The sequence below is a fragment of the Macrobrachium nipponense genome, chromosome 15 (genome assembly GCF_015104395.2).
Source record: "Macrobrachium nipponense isolate FS-2020 chromosome 15, ASM1510439v2, whole genome shotgun sequence".
Lineage (NCBI taxonomy): Eukaryota > Metazoa > Arthropoda > Malacostraca > Decapoda > Palaemonidae > Macrobrachium > Macrobrachium nipponense.
In genome coordinates, this window is record NC_087208.1 from 89,029,473 (window position 1) to 89,037,281 (window position 7,809).

Sequence of the window (7,809 nt, forward strand, 5' to 3'; positions counted from 1 at the left end):
GTCCCCCCAGGAATCCCTAGGTGTTTCTCCTTTTGAAATGGTATATGGGAGATTATTAAGAGGACCCCTTGCATTAATTAAAGATGAATGGTTAAAGCCCCCAGACTCTCATCAGACTGTAACTGTTCAACAATATTTGAGTAACTTTAAGGAAACCCTTTCCAAAGTCCGTAAAATAGCCAGTGAAAACTTAAGCAAAGCTCAGATTAAAATGAAAAATAATTATGATCAAAAAACTAAAATTAGGAAATTCAACCCAGGAGATCTTGTGTTAGCATACTTTCCTATCCCTGGATCCCCATTTTCCTCCAAATTCTTTGGTCCATATAAAGTAGTTAAAAATGTCAATAACCATACCTATGTGATAGAAACCCCTGATAGAAGGAAAAGTACTCAAATTTATCCATGCCAATTTGCTTAAAAGGTATCATTCCAGGAATACTGAAACTGGTTATGGAGACAAAATTGTTAATGTTAATGTTAAGGTCAAGGACGAGAAACCTGAAAACTTCAAAACCTTATTTGCTCTTACCCAGAACTTTATGGAGAAAATCCAGGTCAGTGTACAGTTCTCACCCATGACATCGAACTTCTACCAGGAACTGCTCCCATACGACAACACCCTTATCGCATCAGCCCGGCCAAGAAATTAGTAATGAAAGAAGAAGTGGAATATCTTCTGAGAACTGGATTAGCTAAACCAAGCAAGTCACCATGGGCGTCTCCCTGTCTATTGGTACCAAAGGAGGATGGCAGCATGCGACTGTGTACAGATTACAGGAGAGTAAATTCTGCTACTGTTAAGGATAGTTACCCTTTACCCCGTCTAGATGACATTATAGACTCTGTGGGCCAAGCAAAGTATGTAGCTAAAATAGATCTCCTCAAGGGGTATTATCAGGTGAAGTTAACATCTAGAGCCAAGCTTATTTCGGCTTTCATAACTCCTTTTGGGTTATTCCAGTATGAAGTAATGCCTTTTGGTTTAACAAATGCCCCATCCACATTTCAACGCATAATTAACTACACCATTCAGGTCTAGAGGGAGTATTTGCATATCTAGATGATATATTGGTGATAGGAGATTCTTGGAAGGAGCTGATGACACGTTTGAATATGCTCTTTGATAGATTAAGAGAAGCCCAGTTAACAATAAATTTAAAAAATGTGTTTTTGGACAAGCTACAGTTACTTACTTGGGACATATTGTAGGTGGAGGTAATGTCAGGCCTAAAACTGCAAATGTTAATGCCATTCTTGACTATCCAGAACCTAAGACTAGGAAATCCCTTAAAATATTTCTGGGTATGGTTTCATATTACAGGAAGTTTTGCCGTAATTTTGCTTCAGTAGCTGCCCCTTTACATAGTCTTACCAGCCCTAAAAAGAAGTATGAATGGGATGAGAAATGTCAGGCAGCATTTGAACATTTAAATATTTTTTGAGTAGTGAGCCAGTCTACACAGTCCTAATTTTTCTAAACCCTTCTCTTTGCAAGTAGACGCTTGCGACACTGGTGCTGGAGGAGTGCTGTTGCAGGAAATTGATGTACTCCACCAATAGGATACTCCAGTAGTTTCAAGCTTCATCAGTTGTCCTACAGTACCATAGAGAAGGAGCTCTTAAGTTTGGTTCTTGCTCTACAAAAGTTTGAATGTTATCTACAAGGAGCTCCTGTCATCCATGTCTATACGGACCACAACCCCCTCACCTTTCTTGAGCGCACCAAGGCCCATAATCAGCGATTACTAAGATGGGCTTTATATCTTCAAAACTTCAACCTTCAAATAAAGCACCTCAAGGGCAGCGACAACGTATTTGCTGATGCCTTGTCACGGGCCCATTCTCAACCTTCTCAGGAGAAGGAAGGTGTTTAACTTTGATCAAGCCACTCCGCTGGGCTTGATCCTCTATGGGGAGGTATTACACCTTCCACATAATTATAATTATTGTATATGCCTGACTGTTTTTCCCCTGTATACCACTTTCCTTTGTCCTTTCCAAGAAACTTGTTGGTCTTGTTTCACACTCCTTGTTCTTACTTGCTCCGCCCATCCTACCTTTCTTCGACCCCTAAATGTAATTTTGAATCAAGTCTCCACTCAGCAACTAAACCAAGGACTCTGGTGTCCGGCAGGGAAGCAGTCCACTTTATTGTGATGTATCTATAAGCTAAGTATAAGTGATATTGTTGTAAGGGTTTAATAACGAATTGTGCTTTGTTTCAAGTGTTCTTAATTTCAAGTACGATTACTTTTCGAGACGTGGTTGTCACTTGTCATTTGTTATTTATTTTGTCTTATTGTTTTGTAAATACTTTTTGCATTATTATATTTAAATCTTGTTTGATCGTATTCTCATTCAAATACCTTTATTTTGTATTATTATGGTCCATTGAACCCACCTGCTAATTTGGTAAATTACCCTTCTCTCTCACGACTGTAATAATATATATATTTATGTATATATATATATATATATATATATATATATATATATATATATATATATATATATATATATATATATATGATATTTATGTATATATATATATATTTATGTATATATATATATATATATATATATATATATATATAGTTTATATATATAACCTATATAAATATATATATATATATATATATATATATATATATATATATATATATATATATATATATATATATATATATATATATATATATATATATATATATATATATATATATATATATATATATATTTGTATTTATTGGGACCAGAGAAAGATAAAAAGCTCATTTATTATCTGTTCAGAGCCTTTGCCAGGGACTCTGTCTACATTGTGATCTAGTTTTCGTCATGTTTTTTCATGTGCATAGCAAAGCTGGGATCTTACTACCTGAACGAAAAAATAACAAAGCTTTTCAATTTTATTTTATTAATTCGTCCTTAAAATATTCCATTACTAGGCCTAACTCAGTAATGAAAATATTTTAGATAATTGTGGTCACTCATTACTGAATATCAGTAACTTTACTTTTTTTAGTTTGCATTTCATGGCAATATCCATATAGAATTAGAGGGTTAAATTCGAGATAATCCTGAAAAAAAATTATTGACTTTATTTCTTTACAGTATTAAGAGAAAACCACCCGAAGAGAGCAAAGTTCAAGAAGTCTATAGCTTCTCCTGATTTCAATTCTTCAAATGAAATCCATAATTTCGGCAATTTCCTTCTCCATCTTTTCACATCAGCCACAGCTGTCAGTCACTTTAGAAGTTTCCGACAGGAAGGTTTGAAGTTTCTATGAACTCTTTTCCTTCTTCCGAAAAACTGGAAGCATCCATTCCTTGATAACCTGCCATTGATTCTCTGGAATCTTGACTCAAAGGACTGGAGAGTTTTCGGGAAAGGTCATCAGATTTGGTCCTCTTCAGATTTGGACTTCTGGACTTCCAGTTAACGAGTTCTTTCATTTCCCGACGTACCCCAGGAAACGAGGCGCCATGGGACACAGGTTATAAAGGGTGACATTTATTTAAGAATGCGTCTTAAAAGTCTTCCATTTTCTTATTGAAGTATAAGTTTTAGACAAAGCAGGATAATTTCGAGAAGAGGTACACTCAACCACACACACACAGATATATATATATATATATATATATATATATATATATATATATATATATATAACAATATATATATATATATCAATATATATATATATAATAATCATATATATATATATAACAATATATATATATATATACAATATATATATATATTACATGGGAAAACCGCCATGTATTTCATACGGTAAGCGTGGACACGAAACGGAAGGCAGACCCCCACTACACAGACAGGCTCTCTCTCTCTCTCCCGGCAATCACCCCACATCCCTCTCTCTCTCTCTCTCTCTCTCTCTCTCTCTCTCTCTCTCTCTCTCTCCCTCCACCTCTTTCTCCATTCTAACAGGTAATGAAAATGAGAGAGTTGCATCATAACATAACGTTTATTTACAGTAACAACTAAGTCGGTTAACTAAGTAATCCAGTCTCACAGACTAACTTAAAACTACTCATTGTCAAGTCACCCAAAAGGTCACACCTTTCCCTGGGAACTCTGTCCCACAGAAATCCAGAACCATCTGCCAAAGATACAGAACACATTCTGGTAAGTACACACACAAGTTTAAAGACAAAGTTAATAAAATGGAACATCTTACAAGATATCAAACAAGCCACCCCTTTGGCTAAAGTAAAGGTAACACTTACCCATTCCCAACCGGAATATCACTCACTGATAAATAAAAACACTTTGGCATCTGCCATCATGGCTTCGCCTTCCTCCCCGAATGTCTGTGCAAGTCTTCCCATAAACTTGGCATTATGAATAGAAGAGGCGCACACGCACATACGAACACACAGTTCGCTAGCACCTCGCGGTTCTAGCTGCATCTAGTTTCACAAAGGCACTTTGGGAAGAGTTCATAAACTGTCGTACATTGACTTCCTGAACTAAGCACTTTTATCTCACGCCATCCCCTAGAAACTCATTGATCAGCTATTCTCAGGTCGTTACTCTGCCCTGTCCTCCACATTCCACAGGTTACAGAGAATGCACGAACAATATATAATTAATCAAAACCCTATGTCTTACAGATTGCTCGGCCTCGCACCTATATGCTAGCTCCCGCCTAGCAAAATTGCTTATATAATATAAAACATTGGCCGGCTTAAAACAAAATAAGTAAAACTGCACGTCTCTGGCATTATAAAATAAAGTCTTATCACGCTTTAATCTCCCAATAACACAAGACGCATTTTCTCTCATATTTTCTGCATAAGGATTCTTGAATATCCCTCTTCGCTTGTCTGCAAGTAGCTGCACAGACAGCAACAGGCTATAGCAGGCTGTAGCAACTGTAGGAAGACGGAATGCCTCCCTCATCGTAGAAGACTCTCACGGCTTCTTGTAGATCCCCAAAAAACACGCTGTAGAATTCTCTCGATCACCCACGTGGAAATACTTGTAATCACCATGGGCAACATGGCAGCAACCTCACGGCTGGTGGACGTCTTGCTGGCGTCGGGAACTTTTGGGCGTTAGTATGTCAGTCAGGTCTTTGGTCAATCTAAGAAAATTAACCCAAACATACTACCTCTATCAAACAATGATCTCAAAAGGTCAGAAATACTAACTGAACGTCTCCCAATTAACTCCCTTAAATATGACTACTAAAATGATAAGTCATTATCACAACTCTCTAAGAAAAAGAAAACATCAAGTTCTCCAATTCAATTCTCCAAACTCGCACATCAGCACACACACAACTCAGAAATCACAGCAACTCCACGGAATTCTGCACTCACATTTCGAACTCGAATGTGCTCACAAGAGAAAAAAAAAAGAAAAAATTCGTAACAAGCCCAAGAAAGAAAAGAATCACGTAACACCCAGACCCAAAAATATTCTCGCAAGCTAATATTTAAACAACCCACAAAATCAGTAAAAATCTCCAACTTTTAACAGCAAAAACCCCCTTTACTGCTCAATAATTAATCACAATGAGACTTAATGTCAAACTCCCATTTCGTAAATAGCAACCCTCGAAAAATTACACCTCCCGGTAAAATCAAATCTCCCGTCCAAAAAAGAAATGTTATTTAAACTCAATCCCCAAATCATATCTCTCATAGGAAAAGGAAGAAAAATAATAAAAAAAAAGAATAATCACAAGCAGATTTCCCCAATCACAAAATACATAATACATGTATAATATGCATAACTCCCGCGTTTTCCCAAGAAATGCTCCATGTAAAACCACGGAATTTGCCAGAAAGCAAACTCTCATACATGCGCTTTCGTGAAATGCTATAGCCACATTTCCAGATATTGCAAAAATTCTGATCTGTCACCATCAGAAGAAAAGAATCAGCACACGCTCAGCACACGGCTCATCACATCGCCTGTCAGCAGAAAAATCACCTGCGGACGCATGCTCAAACAACAGCACAAAAATTGTCTAGTAAGACACATAAGTTTGGAAACTCATGATTCTCAAGAAAAAAGGTCTAACTGACACATTTCACAGAATTAACTCCAGGATATGACTAATGTGTTCAAAAATTTGTCTCGAAGACTTATTCTCTCAACATGACTTTTCCCATATTATATTTCTCCAAGAATAACACACTTGTGAACATGAAAAATGCACACACATCTCCAAATAACTCGTAATGCAGTAATGCCACTTCTCTCTAAATAGACACGAAATCAAAAAAAAGAGAACCTCAGAAATCTTCTCTTGTCTCGAAAAAACTCCATAACCACAAAAAAAAGGGTCACCCGCCCAAGATTAATTCCAACTCCATTATGAGACATCATATCAATAATAACACCACTCCGGTTATAGAAATATTTCCTCCATTTGGTTAATAACCAACCCCCTTATATTATTCTCTTATTTCTCCAATAGCCACATGTCAGTAGAAAAAAAGACACCACTCCAGGAATAGAGAATAATCACCACTATTTCGGCAAATACAAAATATTTACCTCTATTTCCACAATAACTCCATGTGGAACAAAACAAGGCTCCAAAAAATATATCTCCAAAAAGGAATATCAAAAAATGAAATCCCATCTCCAAAAAAATGTGCACTCAAGGCATCTAACTCACATACTCACAAATATTGCCCCATAATCTCCAAATATGTGTCTCCATTTGCAACAAAGATGGCTGCAAAATAATTGAACTAAACATAGCTCATACCACTATTGGCAAATATCAAAAATGGCCAAAAATATATCTCCCATATATTATATCTCAAATATAACTCCAAAATAATATATACCTCCAATTATCTCTCCAAATTAATATATCTCAATTATAACTCAATTATAACTCCAATTCTCCAGAGAATAACTCAATGTTATAGTAAAAAACTATAAAAACTCTCTCCATTTAGCATAACTGCTAAAAAAGGGCAAAAACTCGGCAAATAAAACTGTCTAGAAAGTTCTAGAAAAAACCACCAATGTGCCACAAGTCATTATAACAGAACTCCAAATTCACAGTGTCTAAGCAAAGACTTCCCCATATGCACTACGACATAGGCATTAGAAAACTTAACCAAGTTTCCTATCTCTCACAAAGTTGTCACAAATACAACTAATGTATTGTGCAAGAAAACTCTCAATTTCTGGAACACAAATATCCAGAGAAAAAATGTAGTGCCATTACGTATGCATTCAAAACATGCAAGAAATCCTCCCCTATATTACTCTATAGCATCAAATAGCTAAAACACGAACACGTTCTCTTAAATGACTCTAAGTCACGAACTGAGATAATATTCACACTAACTGGAGAGAAAAAACAAATTCAAATTCACCCATGGTAAAAAAAAAACTTGTGTCAGCTATGGCTAACTTCCAAAAAAGGAGAAAAGAAAAATCAACGGCACCATTAACTATCTCCCGTAACTCACTAGATGTCAAGCAATTATCTGCTGAACTCATAAAAAAAGAAAAAAAAAAAAAAAAAAAAAAAACTAAAATAATGTGTTGTTAGTTCTTCCCATAATCACAAAAGATTTCACCTCCCTTGATAGCATTAAAACACCCACGTATTAGTACATAAAAAAAAAAGTATCAGAAGTATCATTATCACAAAATCACCAAAAAAAATTGCTATCATCAAAATCATCAGTATCAGTACAAAAATTAACACCAAAGTTAATGCTTGTCCATTCTCCAAAAATTCAGCAAAAATTCAGCAAAATTCAGCAAAATTCCACACAACTCACCAAGATTCAGCCAGATTC

The 7,809-nt window shown here is 35.7% G+C and overlaps 1 long non-coding RNA gene across 1 annotated transcript in view; it reads right to left on the reverse strand.

Annotated features, from left to right (window-relative positions):
• Positions 1 to 3,978: 3,978 nt before the first annotated feature.
• LOC135195098 (uncharacterized) overlaps positions 3,979 to 7,809 on the reverse strand; it is a 6,213-nt gene continuing 2,382 nt past the window's right edge. The window contains exons 1-2 of the long non-coding RNA XR_010310068.1: positions 4,255 to 7,809; positions 3,979 to 4,127 (exon numbers count right to left, since the gene is read on the reverse strand). The exon at positions 4,255 to 7,809 is cut by the window's right edge and continues 2,382 nt beyond it. This is a non-coding gene — a long non-coding RNA (uncharacterized LOC135195098). The remainder of the gene's footprint in view (positions 4,128 to 4,254) is intronic.